Genomic DNA, 24,098 nt, shown 5'->3' on the forward strand with positions numbered 1-24,098 from the left:
TGGAGTCCAGTCCACAACATCACACTACAGACCACTTCTCACGCGCTTCAAGTAAATCAGAATGGAACCATTCCATGGTATCGTTGTGGTAGGTGTTCAACTTTTACTTAACTGCAACTTTTACTGTTCTAACGTTGGAGAATGTGCAGTCCAGTCACAACTTCACATTGTGGACCACTTCTCAGGCGCTGCAAGTAAAGCAGAATGCAGCCATTCCATGGTATCGTTGTGGCGCGTGTTCAGCTTTTATTTGACTGCGAATCTGCAGCCCAGCACACAAGGTCACATTGTGGACCGCTTCTCACGCGCTTCAAGTAAAGCATAATGACATTTACAACGAATGGAGTCAGTTGCAACAGGTAACCAGACATACGAAATATCAAAACAACGTGTCTGCGTCTTTGCTCGCACTCTCACACTTGTCAGGCTGCGGCGTTAATTATGATACACACTACAACGGGGTGTAAGCAATAATTGCTTACAACGCACCACAGTAGTGTAGCTGAAGTCGAGACGAACAATTTGGAAAAAATTGGAATAAATTATTGAGGTCTGTCAAGTAGCGAAAGAGCCTCGAAATGGCCTACAAATGCCACCTAAGCTGCACCATAAGCGCGCCGCTCGATGTGTGGTTCAAATAGTGCTCGAATATTATAAAGAAACGTTGTTCTTGAACTTAAAAGTTGTAAAATTGATGTTTGCTAATTTTATCTCAAAATATTGTGAATATACTGAAAAAAATTAGCAGTTAAATCGTATTTTTTGTTTCACCTCCTTACTACGAAAGTACCGTGGTTTTAAAGGTTAAGTTTGGATCTATTTCTGAATGTTATTAGTTTTTGTATAATGTTCACAAAAATCTTTTTTTCTTTCAGTAGCCTCATAGAAAACTTCAAATTAATGATGTTAGCGTAATAGGCGCTGAGCTGGTGGCGTTAGAGGCCCGGTGATTATTGAAAATCTGGAGCGGCACGTATGCACAGTAGCTTAGATGTTTTTGTAGGGCAATTTGAGATCGCTTTCCAGCTTGATAGACCGCAAGTGTCCTGTTCTAAATTGTTCTTCTCGACTTCCCCTACATCGCTGTGGTACGTACTAAACAGTTACCGTTTATATGTATACTGTATAGGATTTTCGATTTTCACTTGTTCTCCTACGTTAATGCTATGTATTGTTGAATTGCTGAAGATCTGGTTTAGTTAGTATTGTTCCAATCTTTTCACGTATGCAAGAAACGTGTTACGCTCCTTCTCGATTGAATTTCGAAATATTTGGATATTTTTGTAACCTTTGATCCCTATTAACAGCTGTTTACTTCTGTTCCCGAGTCTATATCTTTTGAAAATATTCCCCTCTGTTTCTATTGTCCGTTCCCTGCTACTACTTCTACTTTGAACATAACAGTTCATTCAGTAATAGAGTATTTACTAGAGTATTTACTCGGGGGAGTTGCTAGTCTACTACCGAGCGCCTCCCCAGGCGACGGATAGGGGGATAGTCTGTTCCACATGTTAGTGGTGGCTGGTTAATATCCTCTGTGCCCTAACACAGAGCTCGCTCAAGTCGAGTTTGATAGCCTCTGACAGGCAAACGTGAAAAGGTCTCTTAGAGAAAAATTTCCACCGTTCAATACAGCAGGGAAGGAGAAGGCTGCATCGGACTCGGTGGGTAGCCAACTAGAAGACTCAAATGAATTGGAGAATTTGAAATCACCCAACTCTCATCAAGCACATAAATCTAAAATAAAACATAACACGTTAACTACATTTCATTCACATAACATAAGCTCTTTTCTGAAATTGGAGCTCTCAAAAACTTCACAATTGAATTGGGCAGACGAAACATCGTAATAACTTACAATGGAAAACCAGAACAAAGAGTTATGAAACAGTGCCCGCAACTCAGGACAGGATTTATAGTAAATTTGAAAATGATAGATTCAATAACTGATTTTAAAGCTTTTTCTCCACGAATCGCAACTTTATCTCTGAAAACCACAAACAAGATCTGTAGTATCATAAATCCCCATGCCCCTACCAATGAGAATAATTTTCTGACAAGAACTATGGTAGAAGTAGAAAAATTCTGTGATCTTTTGAATCAGACAATAAATCAAGTCAATAAAACAATATAAAGATCTTGACATGGGATTTTAATGCCCAACTCGGAAAGAAAAAGAAGTATAGAGAAAATGGGCTCCACATAAACAAACTGATACAAACGGACGAAGACTCGTTGAAATTTGCAAAACACATGGCCTCGTCTTCAAATCCAGATATTTTAAAAGAAAACCAAGAAAACGTATGGAAACATCTTGATTATACAAGAGGAGAGTGGCAGCTGGACCTGTCTGCATGGACAAATTCTCTCACAAAGAAATTCGAAATGATCAAGTACCGGCACTAAGTGGAACATACACAGGTTCAGATAATTATTTCCTCAAAATCAAATTCACCTCATTAACAAAAAAAGACAGAGAGGAACTGGCGTTAAAGAAAGTATGACCCACACAAATTAATAAAAAATGACAAACATCAGAAAACACACAAAATAGAATAGTAACGGACAATCCTGAGGAACTAACAACAATTTTAAAGCTACGTGCTGAAGAATCGGCCCTAGTGAATCAACGTAAAAAACGTGCATCGTGGACTACGGAATGTGATGAAATTCATGTTGAAGGACATCAAGCTTGGACAAAATTTCAAACTCACAAAACAGTAGAAAAATTAACGAACCTCAAAAAGACCAGAAAAAATTCTCTCAAATTATCAGAAAAACTAAGCGGAAATATCAAAAAAATCTACTGAGAACCACTGAAGAAAACTACCACAGAATCAGTTCCAGAGATTATTTCAAAGCCTTTGATAAACAGTTACATAATTACAACCCTTCTACACTATTGCTGAAAGATAACGATGGAAGAATAACCCACAATAACAAGGATAACTCAGAAATTGTGGCGGCCGGAGTGGCCGAGCGATTCTAGGCACTTCAGTCTGGAACCATGCGACCGCTACGGTCGCAGGTTCGAATCCTGCCTCGGGCATGAATGTGTGTGATGTCCTTAGGTTAGTTACGTTTAAGTAGTTCTAAGTTCTAGGGGATTGATGACCTCAGATGTTAAGTCCCATAGTGCCCAGAGCCATTTGAACCATCAGAAATCGTGGCAGAAGCATCCAACTAGGTCTCGAACTCAGATGAACCTGAAAATCTTTTAACAATAGATTTAAGCACACCTGTAAAAACCAAACTAGAAAATATAAACCCACCTACAGTACAAGAAATTGAAATTTCACTTAAAGAAATGAGGAACTACAGAGCATGTGGTGAAAATCAGTTGTCAGCGCGAATGTGGAAGTATGCTGGTAAAACAATTCACGCACCTTTGCATATTATTTTTTTTAATTTGGGCAGCAGAAAAAAACCAGAAGACTGGACTACAGGTATAATTAACCCACTTCATAAGAAAGAAGACAAAAGTGATCCAGACAACTGTAGAGAGACCTCGCACTCGGACTGTACCTACAAGATTTTCTCAAAGATTTTACGCAGTAGGATCAAAGAACAAGTGGATAAGGAAATGGGGGAATACCAAGGAGGCTTCAGACCATGGAAAAGCTGTGTCGAACAAATAATTAGTCTGAATTTAATCATGGTTTATTACCACAAACGAAACAAGCCTCTGTCAATTACGTTTGTAGATTTTAAGAAAGCGTGTGATTCTATCCATAGAACCTCAATGTTAAAATTTTTGAGACACTTCGGATTCCACTCCAAATTAATTAAACTGATACAACTTACCTTAACAAATACAAATTCGAAAATTAAGTTCAGAGGGGAACTTTCTAAATCATTCTTTGCAAAACTGGTTTCAGTTAGCGAGTCGGCCTGTCACCACTTCTTATTAATTGTGTCCTTGAATACGTTATGAGGGAACGGTACAAGGACAATCCAAAGAACATTAAGATCGGTACACAAAAAGATGACTTAAATTGAACTATTTAGGTTTTGCTGATGACCTCGCTCTTCTCGCCAACAACATTCAAGAAACCAAAGAACTAATACAATCATTACAGGAAATAGTGCAGAGTACTGGTATTAAAATATCTTTTGAAAAGAACAGGAATAATGCTAACGGAACCGCCACTGACAAACAAAATTAGAACTGGAGAACACGACATAAAAATTGTTGAAAAGTTTAAGTACTTGGGAGAAATAATAACACACTTGCTGAGATAGAAATCAGTATGGCAGAGTAGAATAAACAAATTGATTAAAGTGCATCATGTTACCAAGAACACATATAACAAAAAATGCCTGTCAATAGTCACAAAATTGATACACTGTAGCAACAGACAGATCATTCAACGTAGGAAGAAGAATAGTCAGACTATGTATAAATAAAAAGTACCTAAAAGATGGAGTTTGGAGAGTAGCTTCAAATGAAACTGGTTATTAAGAAAGTACAATGAAAAAGAAACGGAACACTCTTTCAGGACATTTGATGAGGACAACAGGAAATAGAATGAGCAGGAGAATCATTGAGAAAATATGGAATAAAAAGAGCTACATTAGATGGATCACAGAGATCAGGGATGACATGATGAAATTACAGATGACGATGGAGGATTTGGAAGACAAGACAGACGCGTTCAAGGTATTTCAGGACAGCCATATCACGCTACTAGTAAAAATTAACAGACAAGAATGGAAATGGTGATTTCGGATGAGGAGAGAAGGACACGATCTGAGAGAGAGAAAAAGTATGGCCAACAAATAACAGAAGACCGTAATTCATAATACACTCCTGGAAATTGAAATAAGAACACCGTGAATTCATTGTCCCAGGAAGGGGAAACTTTATTGACACATTCCTGGGGTCAGATACATCACATGATCACACTGACAGAACCACAGGCACATAGACACAGGCAACAGAGCATGCACAATGTCGGCACTAGTACAGTGTATATCCACCTTTCGCAGCAATGCAGGCTGCTATTCTCCCATGGAGACGATCGTAGAGATGCTGAATGTAGTCCTGTGGAACGGCTTGCCATGCCATTTCCACCTGGCACCTCAGTTGGACCAGCGTTCGTGCTGGACGTGCAGACCGCGTGAGACGACGCTTCATCCAGTCCCAAACATGCTCAATGGGGGACAGATCCGGAGATCTTGCTGGCCAGGGTAGTTGACTTACACCTTCTAGAGCACGTTGGGTGGCACGGGATACATGCGGACGTGCATTGTCCTGTTGGAACAGCAAGTTCCCTTGCCGGTCTAGGAATGGTAGAACGATGGGTTCGATGACGGTTTGGATGTACCGTGCACTATTCAGTGTCCCCTCAACGATCACCAGTGGTGTACGGCCAGTGTAGGAGATCGCTCCCCACGCCATGATGCCGGGTGTTGGCCCTGTGTGCCTCGGTCGTATGCAGTCCTGATTGTGGCGCTCACCTGCACGGCGCCAAACACGCATACGACCATCATTGGCACCTAGGCAGAAGCGACTCTCATCGCTGAAGACGACACGCCTCCATTCGTCCCTCCATTCACGCCTGTCGCGACACCACTGGAGGCGGGCTGCACGATGTTGGGGCGTGAGCGGAAGACGGCCTAACGGTGTGCGGGACCGTAGCCCAGCTTCATGGAGACGGTTGCGAATGATCCTCGCCGATACCCCAGGAGCAACAGTGTCCCTAATTTGCTGGGAAGTGGCGGTGCGGTCCCCTACGGCACTGCGTAGGATCCTACGGTCTTGGCGTGCATCCGTGCGTCGCTGCGGTCCGGTCCCAGGTCGACGGGCACGTGCACCTTCCGCCGACCACTGGCGACATCATCGATGTACTGTGGAGACCTCACGCCCCACGTGTTGAGCAATTCGGCGGTACGTCCACCCGGCCTCCCGCATGCCCACTATACGCCCTTGCTCAAAGTCCGTCAACTGCACATACGGTTCACGTCCACGCTGTCGCGGCATGCTACCAGTGTTAAAGACTGCGATGGAGCTCCGTATGCCACGGCAAACTGGATGACACTGACGGCGGCGGTGCACAAATGCTGCGCAGCTAGCGCCATTCGACGGCCAACACCGCGGTTCCTGGTGTGTCCGCTGTGCCGTGCGTGTGATCATTGCTTGTACAGCCCTCTCGCAGTGTCCGGAGCAAGTATGGTGGGTCTGACACACCGGTGTCAATGTGTTCTTTTTTCCATTTCCAGGAGTGTATTAACGAAATTGGTCCAATGTTTTCCATAAAACAAAAAAATAAAAAATAAAACGCAGGGTGTCTGGAGCTTAAAGGCTACTCTATAGGGTAAGGTGGGGCTAAATGAATCACTTCAAACTTTCTGACCGCAAAGGGGTAGTAAATATTTAATTACGCATGTTAAATTGTAATAGTGAATAGATCAGAGTTAGAAGTTTTGCATCATAAAGGTACATTGCTTTAAGATCTATTTTTCTACATTGTAAATAGCAAAATATAAAATGTTGAGACAACGGAAGAATTAAATATTTGTGGGGCTATTTTAATCGTGAATGGGGGTACGTGAATCATTGTAAACTATCACACAATTAAACAAAATATGGAGGATTACACTTTGTAACTGTTCCAGTAGTTGTTACATGCATTTCCCACAGCGTAATTGCTTACGACCAGTAGCCTCAATACATTTCACGAAACCACACCTTGCACTGTTCATACCTGATTCACCCCCTTTCATTACAGATCTAGATAATGATGAAGATGAATTCTCGTCTGGATTTGAACGTTTTCTTGAAGATCCAGCGCTTTTCTACAAAACATGACCTTCTTTCTTTGGGAGTTTTCAAAACGCAGTTTCCCCTTCCCTCTTGTAATACTGAGATGCACTGGTGAAGACAGATAGCAAGCTGAATTTTTCTCTCTCGTCGGACGTGACCTACCGGTGGTTTTCGTTGGGGTTGGCAGTGCAGAACAAAATGATGAAGATGACGTTGCTGAGCTTTGACTTTCAGAATTTACTGGAGGATTGCGAGTTGCATGTTCTGGGATTACCTCTGATTTCTGGTAACAGAATGGGACTTACCATTCAGGAATGTGAAGGACGCACGGAATTTGTCTGATGGTGTTTTGTTGGGACTGAAGGGGAAAATTCCCGTGCACTCAAATCCCCTCACAGCACTTCCTACCGTATCTCCACGACTCCAGGCGAAGTCAAAAATTTATCCGAAAAGAAATTTTGTAATAGAGACTCAGGAATTATTGTGTATGACTAGGGTACATGAATACATCAAACAAAGAAGAAATAATACATGTTGTATTCCGGTTGAAAAAGCCCCACGAATACTGATTCACATACCGCTCTTCCTTATTATTTTTTAAGTGTAAGCAGTTGCTCACATTTGTAAGAGAAGTTGTTCTGCTGACCGATCTGGTGGCTCCTATAAAACAGGCAGAGGAAAGGTTTATAATTAGCGTTCACGTATTTCAATGAAAGGTCTTATTTTAAACAGACATAATATTGCATGGCGGATTATGACACGGAGGCGATAAAAGTCGTGGGATAGTGGTGTACACACACAGGGTGGTCGGAAATTCCCGTTACAGACTTCTTGGACTTGTAGAGAGGAGTGAGTAGATCGTATGTTGAATAGGAACCCATGTCCGGAAACGTCATCCAACGAGACTACATGGGGTGATTCCGTGTTGATGTTACAGACTTTCTGGGATGATGGAGAACGATAAATGTATTAATTTGAAGTCAGGATCCGTGTACCGGAAACGAACGAGTCGAAAGTTATAAGCGAAAACCGTTCTGATACCTCTGACAGTTGAATACATGTACCGGTTCTTGCGTTGCGAAGAGTGTAGGGCTGGTAACTTTCAGTTGTGGTAGTATGGACAAAAACGAGAAAAAATGTCCAATAAACGTGGGCTCTGATTTGAATACTTGAGGAGCTATGACCATTCGTTCATCTTCGCTAATATCAAACAAATCTCCTCTACTGAGCAAGTGTTAATAGCTGTTAAGGTACGCACTTTAGAGTCCACGTTTATTGGACATTTTTTCTCGTTTTTGTCCTCACTACCACCACTGAAAGTTACCAACCCTACACTCTTCGCAACACAAGAACCGTTACATGTATTCAACTGTCAGAGGTATCAGACCGGTTTTCGTTTATAACTTTCGACTCGTTCCTTTCCGGTACAGGGAGCCTTACTTCAAGTTGATACATTTATCGTTCTCCATCATCCTAGAAAGTCTGTAACCTCATCACGGAATCACCCCGTGTATACGTACATTTATACACGCCCGCGCCTATAACTTGGACGCTCTGTAGTATCGTTGCATGACATTTCCGGACATGGGTTCCTATTCAAAATACGATCTACTCACTCCCCTCTACAAATCCTAGAAGTCTGTAATGGGAATTTCCGACCACCCTGTACAGAGACGGCGGTAGTATAGCATACACAACGTATAAAAGGGTAATGCATTCGCAGAATTGTCGTTTGTTCTCAGGTGATTCATGTGAAAATGTTCCCGACGTGATTTTGCCCAAAAGACGGGAATTAATAGACTTTGAACACGGTGTGGTAGTTGGAGCTAGATGCATGGAACATTCCATTTCGAAGATCGTTAATGAATTCAATATTCCGATATCTGCAGTGTCATGATTGTGCCGCGAATACCAAATTACCTTTCACCACAGACAACGCAGAGCACCGACGGAGAGCAGAGACGATTCGATGAAGTTCACAGTGCTAACAGACAAGCAGCCACTGCGTGAAATAAACCGAAGAAATCAATGTGGGATGTACAATGAACGGTTCATTAGGACAGTGGAGCGAAATTTGGCGTTAATGGGCTATGGCAGGCCGGCCGTAGTGGTCGTGCGGTTCTAGGCGCTGTAGTCTGGATCCGAGCGACGGCTACGGTCACAGGTTCGAATCCTGCCTCGGGCATGGATGTGTGTGATGTCCTTAGGTTAGTCAGGTTTAATTAGTTCTAAGTTCTAGGCGACTGATGACCTCAGACGTTAAGTCGCATAGTGCTCAGAGCCATTTGTACCATTTGGCTATGGCAGCAGGCGACGGACGCGAGTGTCTATGCTAACAGCACAACGTCGCCTCTCCTGGGCTCGTGACCACGTCGGTTTGATCCTGGACGACATGAAAACCTTGGTCTGGTCAGCTGAGTCCCGATCTCAGTTGCTAAGAGGTGCCGGTAGGGTCTGAGTGGTGGCACAGACCCCACGAAGCCATGAACCGAAGTTGTCAACAAGCCACTGCCCAAGCCCCATAATGGTGTGGGCTGTGTTTACCTAGAATGGACTGGGTCCTCGATTTACGGTTCAAAATGGTTCAAATGGCTCTGAGCACTATGGGACTTAACTTCTGAGGTTATCAGTCCCCTAGAACTTAGAACTACTTAAACCTAACTAACCTAAGGACATCACACACATCCATGCCCGAGGCAGGATTCGAACCTGCGACAGTAGCGGTCGCTCGGTCCCAAACTGTAGCGCGTAGAACCGCTCGGCCACTCCGTCCGGCGATGTACGGTAACGTGGAGACCTTTTGCAGTCTTCATGGACGTCAAGTTCCCAAGCAACGACAGAATTTCTGTCGCTGATAATGATCGATGTCACCAGGGCACAATAGTTCGATCGAGTGGTACGGCCACCCAGGTCACCCATCATTAGTCCTACCGAACATTTATGGGGGATAATCGGGAGGTTATTTCGGGCACAAAACCATGCACTGGCGACATTTTTGCAATTATGGACGGCTGTGGAAGCAGCGTGGCTGAATATTTCTGCAGGGGACTTGCAACGACTTTTTGAGTCCATTTCCACGCCGAGTTGCTGACCATCTACATCTACATTTATACTCCGCAAGCCACCCAACGGTGTGTGGCGGAGGGCACTTAACGTGCCACTGTCATTACCTCCCTTTCCTGTTCCGGTCGCGTATGGTTCGCGGGAAGAACGACTGCCGGAAAGCCTCCGTGCCCGCTCGAATCTCTCTAATTTTACATTCGTGATCTCCTCGGGGGGTATAAGTAGGGGGAAGCAATATATTCGATACCTCATCCAGAAACGGACCCTCTCGAAACCTGGCCAGCAAGCTACACCGCGATGCAGAGCGCCTCTCTTGCAGATCTGCCACTTGAGTTTGCTAAACATCTCCGTAACGCTATCACGCTTACCAAATAACCCTGTGACGAAACGCGCCGCTCTTCTTTGGATCTTTTCTATCTCCTCTGTCAACCCGACCTAGTACGGATCCCACACTGATGAGCAATACTCAAGTATAGATCGAACGAGTGTTTTGTAAGCCAACTCCTTTGTTGATGGACTACATTTTCTAAGGACTCTCCCAATGCATCTCAACATGGCACCCACCTTACCAACCGGAGAAAAGAAGACATCCCACGATTTTTATTACCTCAGTGTATAAGCTATTCTGTCTTCCTATTCTAATTCCTTCTGAATCGTGTGGCCGTGCTGTTCTAGGCGCTTCAGTCTGGAACCGCGTGACCGCTACAGTCGCAGGTTCGAATCCTGCCTCGAGCATGGACGTGTGTGATGTCCTTAGGTTAGTTAGGTTTAAGTAGTTCTAAGTTCTAGGGGACTGATGACCACAGATGTTAAGTCCCATGGTGCTCAGAGCCATTTGAACCATTTTGAACCTTCTGAATGATTGGTGTCTGGATTAAATATATTTGACAATAATCTTTCTTCTTGCTTGTGCGTGACTTGTCTAGCAACGGTGTCCGAGTTGCGCACACAGGCTGAGCAGTACGATATTTTCTATTTCTGTTTACATAGCCCCATGATTATAGAGCTCCACTCTAAGCTAGATCCAGTTCTTTTGCTTATCGAGAACGATTTATTTTTATTTTTATTCTGCTTATTTTTGGAATTGTGGCAAGCTAAGTCATGTTATGTGACAGTGGTATTGTTTAAATATTAGGATAGTTCATCAAGGTATTGAAACGTCACAAAATAACATTTACGTTTCGTTCTCCATCTCCAGGATGGGTCAATTACAATATCACTAAAAGGTTTAATTCTGCGTGTTGTTCATTATATGGGAGATGAGCGGAAACCACTGCTAAAACGTGGCTGGCTGCTTTCGTTTCCCGCTCAGCAGCCGTGGGCGACAGAGCGTAAACTGGGCGTCCGGGGGCGCTGGATTTTGCCGTCGCCCAGTGTGGCGCCGTGACGTGGTATCGCGGGCCAGCGCATTGCATAAACTTGGCCCATTACTGGCTGTCCGTCAACTTAATGGTCGCCTTACGCCTTCCCGCGCAAACTGCCGCTAAAACGCATTTGCTTGAGGCGTTAATTATTTAATATCTGCGACGCATCCACCTGTCTCCTTCCATCAATATTCATAAGGTAAACTTATTTGCCAATATTTCGTAATTAAAAAAACGACGACATTCGTTAAAAAAAAATATTCGCGCGCCCCCCGAGATTGATTCTGCGTGTCGTACGAGCGCGGACGCGAGCTTCAGGGATGAAGGGAGGAAGAGGTATAAAAAGGAAAAAAAAAACGTGTTGCGCGGCAGCTGTGCGACGGCTGGGAATTAGTCGGCCGGTAGGCCCGGGAAAGGACAGCAAAATATATTATCGCATCTTTTATAAAACCGTGTCAACAATTTTAATTATTTGCGCGGGGAAGAAGCGACAAGCGTCAACAACAGGCGGCCGCCTACTACCTCCTGCCCCCCGGCTCCGGCGCGCAGAGCTTCATATATAAGCCGCGCCACCCCCGTGGCGCTGCCTGCCGCGCTGGCTGCCATCCCCAACCCCCTCGCCTCCCACTCGCGACCCCGTGTCACCCTATCTCTATTTTAATTACATTTTCTTTAATTAATATGCTAATAATAATTTTGCATAGTAATTATTGAGAGCAATCTAGCAGGGTGGCGCCGCTTGTCGCTTTGATGTATCGGGCGGCAACCGTGGCGTCGACGTCGGCGTCGGTGGCGGCGTCGCGAGGCGAGGCGGAGAGACACGACGCCGGGCGTCGCGCACAGCGAGCTGCGCTACGCGCCGGGCGGGCGCATGTCAACGGCGCGTGGGTGGAGGGGGGGAGGAAGTGAGGGAGGGGACAGGGTGAGGGGTGGGGGGCAGCGTCGTGGTGCCACCCTGCCCCACCTCCGACTCATGTCGCCCTGCGGTGCGGTGCGAGTTGTCACCAGTGCATGCGCGCGCGCGTGTGTGTGTGTGTGTGTGTGTAAAATAAGGAGAGAGAGAGAGAGAGAGGGTGAGTGAGAGAGAGACAGACAGACGTAAAGGACACGATGTGACGGAATGATCTGCAGCGACAGGAAGGCTCCGTGCATGTACACGTAGGGTTTCTCCATCGTCAATCCACTGTCGCCAAGTCATGACCAGATGCAGGCGAACGTATATATTTCATCTCTCTAGATATCTTTTATTTAATTTATTTACACGTCTAACTGCGTAGGACCAAACTGTGGAGCCAGACCCCATAGAAACGGAAATGAAACTGCTTGAGAATTGTTAATAAACAATGAAATAACATTTGCAGGAATCCCATGCAGACGACCAACTGCTGAGTGTACATCAGCATATTCAACAAAATAACACACGAATTCGCTTAACACATGTTTTTTCTCTTTTTTCAGGAGCTTTTCGATACAGAATAGAAGGGGAATCAATAGAAAATTCTTCTAAAATTTTACTTTTTAAAATTCAGTCTTGATCGCACCACGTATGCTACAAGAACATAGGTGACCGGTGTTGGTCATATCGCATGACCATAATCAGACCTGTAATTTAATTTAGAAAGTAATAGAAACCTTACTAGATTGACAATAAAATATGAGAAAATGCTTATAAGGATAAAATACAATAAGACTTGTTATACCCATGGCATCCTTCGAAGATGGTAGGTGGAGCACTCTTCTCAGCTGCTGTGATGTCAACCGGTGCCAGCAAATGACGGGCATACGCTTAAATACGACGATGCTCCGCTTACCTCTTCTCCCTCTACCTCACGTCAACCAATCAGTGTAAAACGGGAATTAGTTTAGGAAATGAGACACTTAAAGTACTAAATGAGTTTTGCTATTTTGGGAGCAAAAACGCGGTACGTTTGTATCGAGACAGATTTCCAGAACGAAGGTGTCCCGACAGGAAGACGTTCGAAGCAATTGATCGGCGTCTTAGGGAGCACGGAACATTCCAGCCTATGACTCACGACTGGGGAAAACCTAGAACGACGAGGACACCTGCAATGGACGAGGCAATTCTTCGTGCAGTTGACGATAACCCTAATGTCAGCGTCAGAGAAGTTGCTGCTGTACAAGGCAACGTTGACCACGTCACTGTATGGAGAGTGCTACGGGAGAACCAGTTGTTTCCGTACCATGCACAGCGTGTGCAGGCACTATCAGCAGCTGATTGGCCTCCGCGGGTACACTTCTGCGAATGGTACATCCAACAATGTGTCAATCCTCATTTCAGTGAAAATGTTCTCTTTACGGATGAGGCTTCATTCCAACGTGATCAAATTGTACATTTTCACTATCAACATGTGTGGGCTGACGAAAATCCGCACGCAATTGTGCAATCACGTCATCAACACAGATTTTCTGTGAACGTTTGGGCAGGCATTGTTGGTGATGTCTTGATTGGGCCCCATGTTCTTCCACCTACGCTCAATGGAGCACGTTATCATGATTTCATACGGGATACTCTACCTGTGCTGCTAGAACATGTGCCTTTACAAGTACGACACAACATGTGGTTCATGCACGATGGAGCTCCTGCACATTTTAGTCGAAGTGTTCGTAAGCTTCACAACAATACATTCGGTGACCGATGGATTGGTAGAGGCGGACCAATTCCATGGCCTCCATACTCTCCTGACCTCAACCCTCCTGACTTTCATTTATGGGGGCATTTGAAAGCTCTTGTCTACGCAACCCCGGTACCAAATGTAGAGACTCTTCGTGCTCGTATTGTGGACGGCTATGATACAATACGCCATTCTCCAGGGCTGCATCAGCGCATCATGAAATCCATGGGACGGAGGGTGGATGCATGTATCCTCGCCAACGGAAGACATTTTGAACATTTCCTGTAACAAAATGTTTTAAGTCACGCTGGTACGTTCTGTTGCTGTGTGTTTCCATTCCATGATTAATGTGATTCGAAGAGTAGTAATAAAATGAGCTCTAACATGGAAAGCGAGCGTTTCCGGACACATGTCCACATAACATATTTTCTTTCTTTGTATGTTAGGAATGTTTCCTGAAAGTTTGGCCGTACCTTTTTGTAACACCCTGTATACAGATTAGAAGACAATAGTGGTTCCACCACTGACCGCTGAGGCACATCCCCCATTTAACCATGCCCCAATCAGACGCCAATAACCTTATTACTGTGCAAAATGGCCTTTTTCTGCCTGTTCTTAAAGCTTGAGAGAAACCATTTGTGAGCTTCTCCATTTACTCTATAATGGTCCAACCTCTGCAGTTGCATTTTGTGATCAACAGAACCAAACGCTTCAGTTTATCAAAGAAGACGGTTAATGCTAGAACTTTTTGTTCAACAACTACTGCAACCTGTAACTGCTACTGTATACATACCTTGGTCTCCGTCTACGATTTTCACACTCCACGACTCTGTCCGTTACCACATTTACCATGCCTTGATGCCTCGTTTTGTGTCCTATCAAACAATCCCTTCTTTTACTCAAGTCTCGCCTTAAAGGTGGCAGGGGTAAAATACAGGGAGCAAAAGGCTACTTACAATTTCAACAGAAACCAGATGGCAGTTATAAGAGTCGAGGGGCATGAAAGGGAAGCAGTGGTTGGGAAGGGAGTGAGACAGGGTTGTAGCCTATCCCCGATTTTATTCAGTCTGAATATTGAGCAAGCAGTAAAGGAAACAAAAGAAAAATTCGGAGTAGCTATTAAAATCCATGGAGAAGAAATAAGAACTTTGAGGTTCGCCGATGACATTATAATTCTGTCAGAGACAGCAAAGGACTTGGAAGAGCAGTTGAATGGGATGGACAGTGTCTTGAAAGGAGGATATAAGATGAACATCAACAAAAACAAAACGAGGATAATGGAATGTAGTCGAATTAAATCGGGTGATGCTGTGGGAATTAGAATAGGAAATGAGACACTTAAAGTACAAAAGGAGTTTTGCTATTTGGGGAGCAAAATAACTGATGATGGTCGAAGTAGAGAAGATATAAAATGTAGACTGGCAATGGCAAGCAAAGCGTTTCTGAAGAAGAGAAATTTGTTAACATCGAGTGTAGATTTAAGTGTCAGGAAGTTGTTTCTGAAAGTATTTGTGTGGAGTGTAGCCATGTATGGAAGTGAAACATGGAGATAAATAGTTTGGACAAGAAGATAATAGAAGCTTTCGTAATATCGTGCTACAGAAGAATGCTGAAGATTAGATGGGTAGATCACATAACTGATGAGGAGGTATTGAATAGAATTGGGGAGAAGAAAAACTTGTGGCACAACTTGACTAGAAGACGGGATCGGTTGGTAGGACATATTCTGAGTCATCAAGGGATCACCAGTTTAGTATTGGAGGGAAGCGTGGAAGGTAAAAATCGTAGAGGGAGACCAAGAGATGAATACACTAAGCAGATTCAGAAAGATGTAGGTTGCAGTAGGTACTGGGAGATGAAGAAGTTTGCACAGGATAGAGCAGCATGGAGAGCTGCATCAAACCAGTCTCTGGACTGGAGACCACAGCAGCAACATGCCATAAATTTCTTTTATCCCTGGTTAGATGCAGCACTAACCATAAATGTATGAAACAATGGTCTGACACACGTTTTTTACTGTTCAAAAGACATTTGACTTTTCTGGAAAGACATTTCATGTGTATTATGCCAAGATACTGCTATTTTTAAGCTCTATTAAAGAGTTTTACAGTTAGACCATACGCTTCTTTCGGATACACTGACATTTTCAAGCGATTTCGATATCTCATCCTTGACGTTGTAGCTGTCAAATATTTCTGCGTACTGTATTTGCTCCGTAGAGTGAATTGTCTTTGTTTGTATCTATATTTTCCCAGTAAAAGTTGTTGAATAATTATTGTTGAAATTTTCGTTTTCTATAAATGTGACAGTTTTATTTGACGGAAGTCTATGATGATGTACACAAATACGGTGCTGAAAACCTAACGACTGGAGATGGTTTCTATAGACCTGCTGAATGATCTTCAAAATTCATTCTATGACCAAATGTATCTGTACACCTAGGGTGTGTGCATCCTTGGCCTTTATAACGGCCTGAACTCTGCAGGTAACACTATTAATATGGTATTTGAATGTGGAGGAATGACAGTCTGTTCTTACTCAAGAGTCGAAACCAAGAAGGTATAGGTCTGCAATGAATTCGACGTTCTAACTCATCCAAAAGGTGTCCCATTAGCTTTAGGGCGGGACTTTGGGTAGGCCAGCCCATTTGACGGAAGTTATTGCCTGTAAACCATTGCCTCACAGAAGCAAATTGTAAGAGGGTGCACTGTAATGCTGATACAATCATCGTCTCCTGACTGTTCCTCTGCTGTACCCACTAAACAGCGCTTCAAAATGGGTTCATAAACTCCCGTATTTAGCGTTTCCTGGAGAACCATTAGAGGGCCTTGCCTAACCACGAGAAAGACCCCCTTACCATAATACCACATTCTCTGTACTTCACTGTTGGCACTTGACACGATAGCAGGTAACATTTTCCAAGCATTCACCAAAAACAAACCCTTCCATCTGGTTGCCACGGGGTATAGCGTGATTCATCACTGCCAATCACTCGTTTTTAGTTACTCACATTCCAGTGGTCTCGCCCTCTTCGACAAGTAGAAGGAAGACATAGATAATGTTGTGTGGAATGCTAACCAAAGACTGCGTTTCATTGGCAGGGCTCTCAGAAAAAGTAACAGGTCTACTAAGGAGACTGCCTACACTACGCTTGTCCGTCCTCTTTTAGAATACTACTGGGCTTTTTGGGATCCTTAACAGATAGGATTGACAGTGTACATCGAAAAAGTTCAAAGAAGGGTAGCACGTTTCGTATTATTGCGAAATAGGGGAGAGAGTGTCACTGAAATGATACAGGATTTGGGATGGACATCATTAAAACAAAGGCGTTTTTCGTTACGAAGGGATCTTCTCACGAAATTCCAATCACCAACTTTCTCCTTCGAATGCGAAAGTATTTTGTTGACGCCGACCTACAAAGGTAGAAACGATCCCCATGATAAAATAAGGGAAATCAGAGCTCGCACGGAAAGATATAGGTGTTCGTTCTTTCCGCGAGCTATACGAGATTGGAAAAATAGAGAATTGTGAGGGTGGTTCGATGAACACTCTACCAGGCACTTAAATGAGATTTCAGAGTATCCATGTAGATGTAGAAGTCAGGCATCATTTAGCAATGCGTATAGAAATGTGTGTTTCATGAGGAGCCGGTCGACGATTATACCGCATTCTTTTTAACTCTCTAAGAGTCTAAACACCGTCATCGTGCTAGCTGGAATGCTTTCAGCACTTTGGAACTCACTAGTGATTCTTCCCAATGAGTTCATGTGATTTTTTACAACCTTCCTACGCAATGATCGAAGGTCCCTGTAGATGATATCTACCTGCTCTTTGTTTAGCCATGGTTATTCCTTCGTGTTTCCTGTTCGCTCATCATAGCAGTACACTTGGACTGCTTCAGAACGCTTCAAATGTCCCCTGACGCACTGGTTACTCAGGTGACATGCAGTGACTAATCCACTTCCTATGTCACTGAGCTCTTCTGAGCGACTCCTTCTGCTGTTAACTCCTTCTCTACTGATTACGCAATATTCTCGCCTGCTTTTATACTGGCTAGTCCATCTCTCGTGAAACCTCGTGCGCATTTCCATATCTGATCAGACAGTGTTTCTCCAGTGTCGATCCACTGTCTGGCAAGTCATTATCAGATGCAGCGAACATCTCATCTATCTACTTCTCGTGAACACAATAGAAACTGACAACAGCGTCAATTACACTTGATCATTGTATACGCCTATACAAGTGTCAGACAAGAAGCTGAAAGTAGGCAACGTGCCTCTGTTTTATCAACTTCGCAATTATTTACTAACCCGTGATCTTGCACACTTATTTGTCCCATATCGTCCTTGTGGTGGTCTTCAGTTTGAAGACTGATCTGATGCATCTCTCCCAGCTAGTCTATCCTGCGCCGACTTGTTCATTTCTGAATAACTACTGCAACCTGCATTCGTTTGAATTTTCTTACTGTATTCATCCCTTGGTCTCCCTACACAATTTTTACCACCGCTCTCACAACTACACATGCACACCTCTATTACCAGACTGAATAATCCCTCATGCTTCAATATTCATCTTATCGAACTATCACTGCTTTTATTCAAGTTGTGCCATAAATAACTTTTCTACCCATTTCGATACAGCTATAAACAAAATGGCACGGAAAAACGATTTCACGCGGGTTTTTACCGTTCAACGGATTCTGGTAGTTTCAAAAAATTTAGCGCATGATCTTCAAAGTACTCTTTGTTCAGGTGGATAACACTTGGATTCAAGTGTCTTGTACATTGTCAGGCACCACATTATCGACTCCTAAAACTACCATTCCTAAGCATGCGCTCAACAACTCTACATGATAAACAGCAACCAGATGCATTTTTTCAAGTAACTCAACCCAGAGCCACGCTCAACTACCGTTAATGTTGATAAACTAATACTTCCTGGCCAGTTTCGAGCTGTATCTCGTTTTCAAGTGCAGATATCGGTCTGGAAATATTCTCTGAGTAAGTGCTTATGAATAGCCAGATACTCTCTACACTACCAAGGCTGTGTTCACATCGATTTGTAGGCTTGAAAATACGCTACTCCTCTAAACTGGCCAGTAGTGATAGGCAACGAACTTATTTTAAACAAATAACCTGGTTACTCTTTTAATCTGTCATGGCCGTGATGCTCCCTCAGTAGAAATCAATTTTCTATGTGTCTACTCTCGCAATACTTTTCACTAGATAATAATTCAGATATATGCTAATTTACATTGTTATTGCTCAGGGCATGGGAGAGTTACACTTGTTACACTTTCCTTTTTTAGACAGTAAGTCATATATTTACCTAGATTATCTCAAATGACCCTAGAATTATGTCCATTTTTCATGATGTCCCTTCACGTCCCCATCATGATCATTGGACTATCACATAGACAGTGGCTTATTCCAGATTTCGAGTTACGTTTGAGCTAAGTTATGAGAAACAACTCCAAGCATGCCAGACTTTCGTTTTTTAGGCCTATCTCTAGTAGCGCTGCATTTGAGATACCTCTACAGTATTTCTTTCTCGACACTAATACAGATGTGCACCAAGGTTGGTTGTAGTAACTCATGGTGTTGCATGCTTATGGTTACTTTTATAAATCGTTTTCCAACCAAACTTCTCTTCACAGCGTGTGACGTCAGATGACACTGTGCCTGTCACTGTGTTTGTTATAGATAATACTTTATTTGTGTACCATTCGTGCAACCCAAACTTGGTTCCACTGAGCAAAAAACGAGTTGTGTGTAGTTTATACGCAATAAAAATTGTTAACATGTGCTTGTAGGGCCCTATTGTCCAAAATATGTGTAAAGTCGCCTAAAAGTATCATTTATTTATTTCTTATCTGATTATTCGGGAGGACGACGGTTCAATCCCGCGTCCGGCCATCCTGATTTAGGTTTTCCGTGATTTCCCTAAATCGCTCCAGGCAAATGTCGGGATGGTTCCTTTCAAAGGGCACGGCCGACTTCCTTCCCCGTCCTTCCCTAATCCGATGAGACCGATGACCTCGCTGTCTGGTCTCCTTCCCCAAAACAACCAACCAACCAATCTTATCTGATTAACCACTAACTTCATTACTTCCAACATAATCGTTAATGTACCTGCAACAAATTAAGTAATAGAATGTGTACATTTACCAGGTACAATAATTGAGAGACAAATATAAGGAGAAAATATTTTATTTTACAAGTTCCTGGATTAAAACTGTGCAGTACTAGGACACAAACTGAAGAGTGCACTGTTGCTGGTCCTCGTTTCTTGTAAATTATTTAGTGGAATTCTCCATTAGCTGTACACTGATCAGCCAGAACATAATGACCACCGACCTGGTGTCGATATAAACCCGTATAGCGATAGCAGCGTCACCTGGTGAGGAATGACTGCTAGTCAGACACACGCACGGCGCATGCAGTGTCATCAAGCATACTATCTGTGTGTAGAGTGGGGAGTGTGCGATATCTATCTGAGTTTCACCGAGGGCAGTGCTGCCTATGAGCGCAGAACAGGCAGCACACCGCTCCTGGTACACGGGGCGCTCGGGGACCACAGCACAGTTACGACACCTGAGGATGGGCTTATAACAGTCCGAAACGGGTCGTGTGAAAATAAAGTAATTTACAACTGAAGTGGTATTTTCAACCTCTGCTGGATTTAACTGAGTACTGTTTGCTTGGAACTGTTCGTTGAGTAATCAAAACAGAAGATTCGCCGGCCGGGGTGGCCGAGCGGTTCTAGGCGCTACAGTCTGGAACCGCGCGACCGCTACGGTCGCAGGTTCGAATCCTGCCTCGGGCATGGATGTGTGTGATTTCCTTAGTTAGGTTTAGGTAGTTCTAAGTTCTAGGGGACTGATGACCTCAGATGTTAAGTCCCATAGTGCTCAGAGCCATTTGAACCATAACAGAAGATTAATTTTCTTCCGAGTTTAGCTTGGACAACGTTATTTAGTTTGCGGACATGAAACTGTTGTCCACGCAGGACAGATGGGCTAGATCTGCTTCAGCCGTACTCCGGCTCGTGTTTGTGCTGTTGACAAGTTGGCGTCGTGTATTCGGAATGTGACCTCTCGTATTCTTAGTCCTTTCACTGCCGCCACTACGTTTGCTCGCTATGTCCGTGCATGAGTGGCAGCAGCAGTGTTTATCTATAGCGAGTACTGCGGTACTATCTTTGGAGCGACCTCTGGTATTTCCGGATGGTCGTGTGTCGGGGTTCGGTTGGGACGGAGGACCAGTGAGGTCCACACAGCCCCAGGACTCGCCGGGACAGCTGGCAATACCCGATGGAAGGATGTGGTCGCGAGAGCGCACGACCACGCCATGAACCGGGTTCAGCTAGTTTAAGTTGAATGGATCGTTAAACACGAGTAGTGAAACCGCCACTATTGTGTTTGTGTCCGTCCGCCGAAGTGACCTCATGGCAACAAGCTGTTACTTGGCGATCCATACTGGGACGTTTACCTTGCCTGACTTGATCGAGAGCGACCGTTGGTTGGTCGTTCTGTCGGTCGTCTCAACGGACGACATGTAATTGGTCTTCCGACGGCTTCTGGATTCTCTGTGTTTGTGTCGACTTGTAATTCGTCCTTGTTGCTCCGCAGTGACTAGTTTCAGTATTGAAACTTCCTGGCAGATTAAAACTGTGTGCCCGACCGAGACTCGAACTCGGGACCTTTGCCTTTCGCGGGCAAGTGCTCTACCAACTGAGCTACCCAAGCACGACTCACGCCCCGTCCTCACAGCTTTACTTCTGCCAGTATCTCGTCTCCTAACTTCCAAACTTTACAGAAGCTCTCTTGCGAACCTTGCAGAACTAGCACTCCTGAGAGAAAGGCTATTGCGGAGACATCGCTCAGCCACAGCCTGGGGGATGTTTCTAGAATGAAATTTTCACTCTACAGCGGAGCGTGCGCTGATATGAAACTTCCTGGCAGATTAAAACTGTGTTTTGGTATTGTTTGAGTGGTATCTAGTGTGGTATTGAATGAGCAGTCATTTTAACGCTGTCTACGTACTGGATTCGTGGATGCAACTTGTTGTGATTGCGTTTGAACATGTTCTCTTGTATAATGTTTGTTGTTTTACGATGTCAAGAATGTAGTCCGCTCGTCTGACTGCCATAGGTTATTCTATCGTGTATTGGGCATCGGATTTTGCGAGACTGCTGGTCTTGTGATTAACTGTGACTGGTTTGAGTAGCCATCCTGTTAATCAGTATAACACTGGGCTGCCTGTCTCACCTGAGTTACGTTTGAGGGACTTTCCCAGGTTGTTCCTTGGAGGACTGTCTGTGGATCACTCCCTTCTTTACTTGGTCTGAGTGTGTCAACCGTTTAAAAAATAATATTTTGTTTAAATTATTACTATTGCTTGTGGCCTTCAGCCGACAAATAATTTTAATTCTTCTTAATAAGGCCTTCAGCCGTCAGTGTAGCTCGCGTTCCAGCCAATTTTTTAGGTTGTTTTAAAAATTATTTTGTTATTTTCAACGTGTAGTTGTCTTCCTCACTTGTAATTCAGGCCTTCAGGCGCTAATTGTTCTGCAATATTGCTTGTGGCCTTCAGCCGACAAATAATTTGAATTCTTTCTTAATAAGGCCTTCAGCCGTCAGTGTAGCTTGGGTTACAGTCAATTTTTTTTAAAAAGATGGTTTTAAAAAAATTATTTAAGGAAATAAAGTGTATATGTTTACTGTGCAACCAGCGGTAACTAATTAGGCCCCGTCTACACCTTTTCCTGCTTTCCCTAAGTCCCGCGTTTCACTGCTTTCAATAATTGCTATAACCAGCGTTACCAGAGTTGAGTTATGTATTTTACTATTCACTACTCTCTGTTACTTTCACTGTGTGTGTGCTGCCCTAGGATACACGTATCCGTCCTATCAGGACAGGTTTATCAGTCTTTTGCAAGAACAGCGAGATTTTCATCAAAGTGGGCTCCCCCAACCCACAACAGATACTTCAACAAATTGCTAATACCCCATTGACGTTTTCTTTCTCGTATCTGAAAAGACATAAATTCTCCAAAGAATAAGGAGTCGAAAAGACATGTGTTACACAATCAGCTGAGTTCTGTGTGTAGTACATGCCGAATCAGCACTGTCTGACAAAAGGTTGAAGCACGCAAAAGGAGAGGATAAATGGGATGAATCTTCACTTGTTGAGAAAAGTATTCGAATTTTTTTAATCTACATCTACATGGATACTCTGGCAACGGCCTTGCCGCAGTGGATACACCGGTTCCCGTGCGATCACCGAAGTTAAGCGCTGTCGGGCGTGGCCGGCACTTGGATGGGTGACCATCCAGCCGCCATGTGCTGTTGCCATTTTTCGGGGTGCACTCAGCCTCGTGATGCCAATTGAGGAGCTACTCGACCGAATAGTAGCGGGTCCGGTCAAAGAAAACCATCATAACGACCGGGAGAGCGGTGTGCTGACCACACGCCCCTCCTATCAGCATCCTCACTTGAGGATGACACGGCGGTCGGATGGTCCTGATGGGCCACTTGTGGCCTGAAGACGGAGTGCTTTTACATGGATACTCTGCAAATCACATTTAAGTGCCGGGCAGAGGGTTCATCGAACCACCCTCACAATTCTCTATTATTCCAATCTCGTATAGCGCGCGGAAAGAATGAACACCTATATCTTTCCGTACGAGCTCCGATTTGCCTTATTGTATCGCGGTCATCTTTTCTCCCTATGTAGATCGGTGTCAACAAAATATTTTCGCATTCGGAGGGGAATGTTGGTGATTGGAATTTCGTGAGGAGATTCCATCCAACGAAAAACGCCTTTCTTTTAATGATGTCCAGCCCAAATCCCGTATCATTTCTGTGACACTCTCTCCCGTATTTCGCAATAACACTAAACGTGCTGCCCTTCTTTGAACTTCTTCGATGTACTCCGTCAGTCCTATCTGGTAAGGATTCCACACCGCGCAGAAGTATTCTAAAAGAGGATGGACAAGCGTAGTGTAGGCAGTCTCCTTAGAAGATCCGTTACATTTTCTCCTGACAATAAAATGCGGTCTTTGGTTAGCCTTCTCCACAACTTTCTGTGTATTCCTTCCAATTTAAGGTGTTCGTAATTGTAATACCTACGTATTTAGTTGAATTTACGGCTTTTAGATTAGACTGGATGGCTCTGAGCACGATGGGACTTAACATCTGAGGTCAACAGTCCCCTAGAACTGACAACTACTTAAACCTAACGAACCTAAGAACATCACACACATCCATGC

At 43.9% G+C, this 24,098-nt stretch overlaps 1 pseudogene; it reads left to right on the plus strand.

The window, feature by feature from the left end:
* Positions 1–23,064: 23,064 nt before the first annotated feature.
* Positions 23,065–23,181, plus strand: LOC126417307 (5S ribosomal RNA; annotated as a pseudogene).
* The last annotated feature ends 917 nt before the right edge of the window (positions 23,182–24,098 follow it).

This window comes from Schistocerca serialis, chromosome 8 (genome assembly GCF_023864345.2).
Source record: "Schistocerca serialis cubense isolate TAMUIC-IGC-003099 chromosome 8, iqSchSeri2.2, whole genome shotgun sequence".
NCBI lineage: Eukaryota > Metazoa > Arthropoda > Insecta > Orthoptera > Acrididae > Schistocerca > Schistocerca serialis.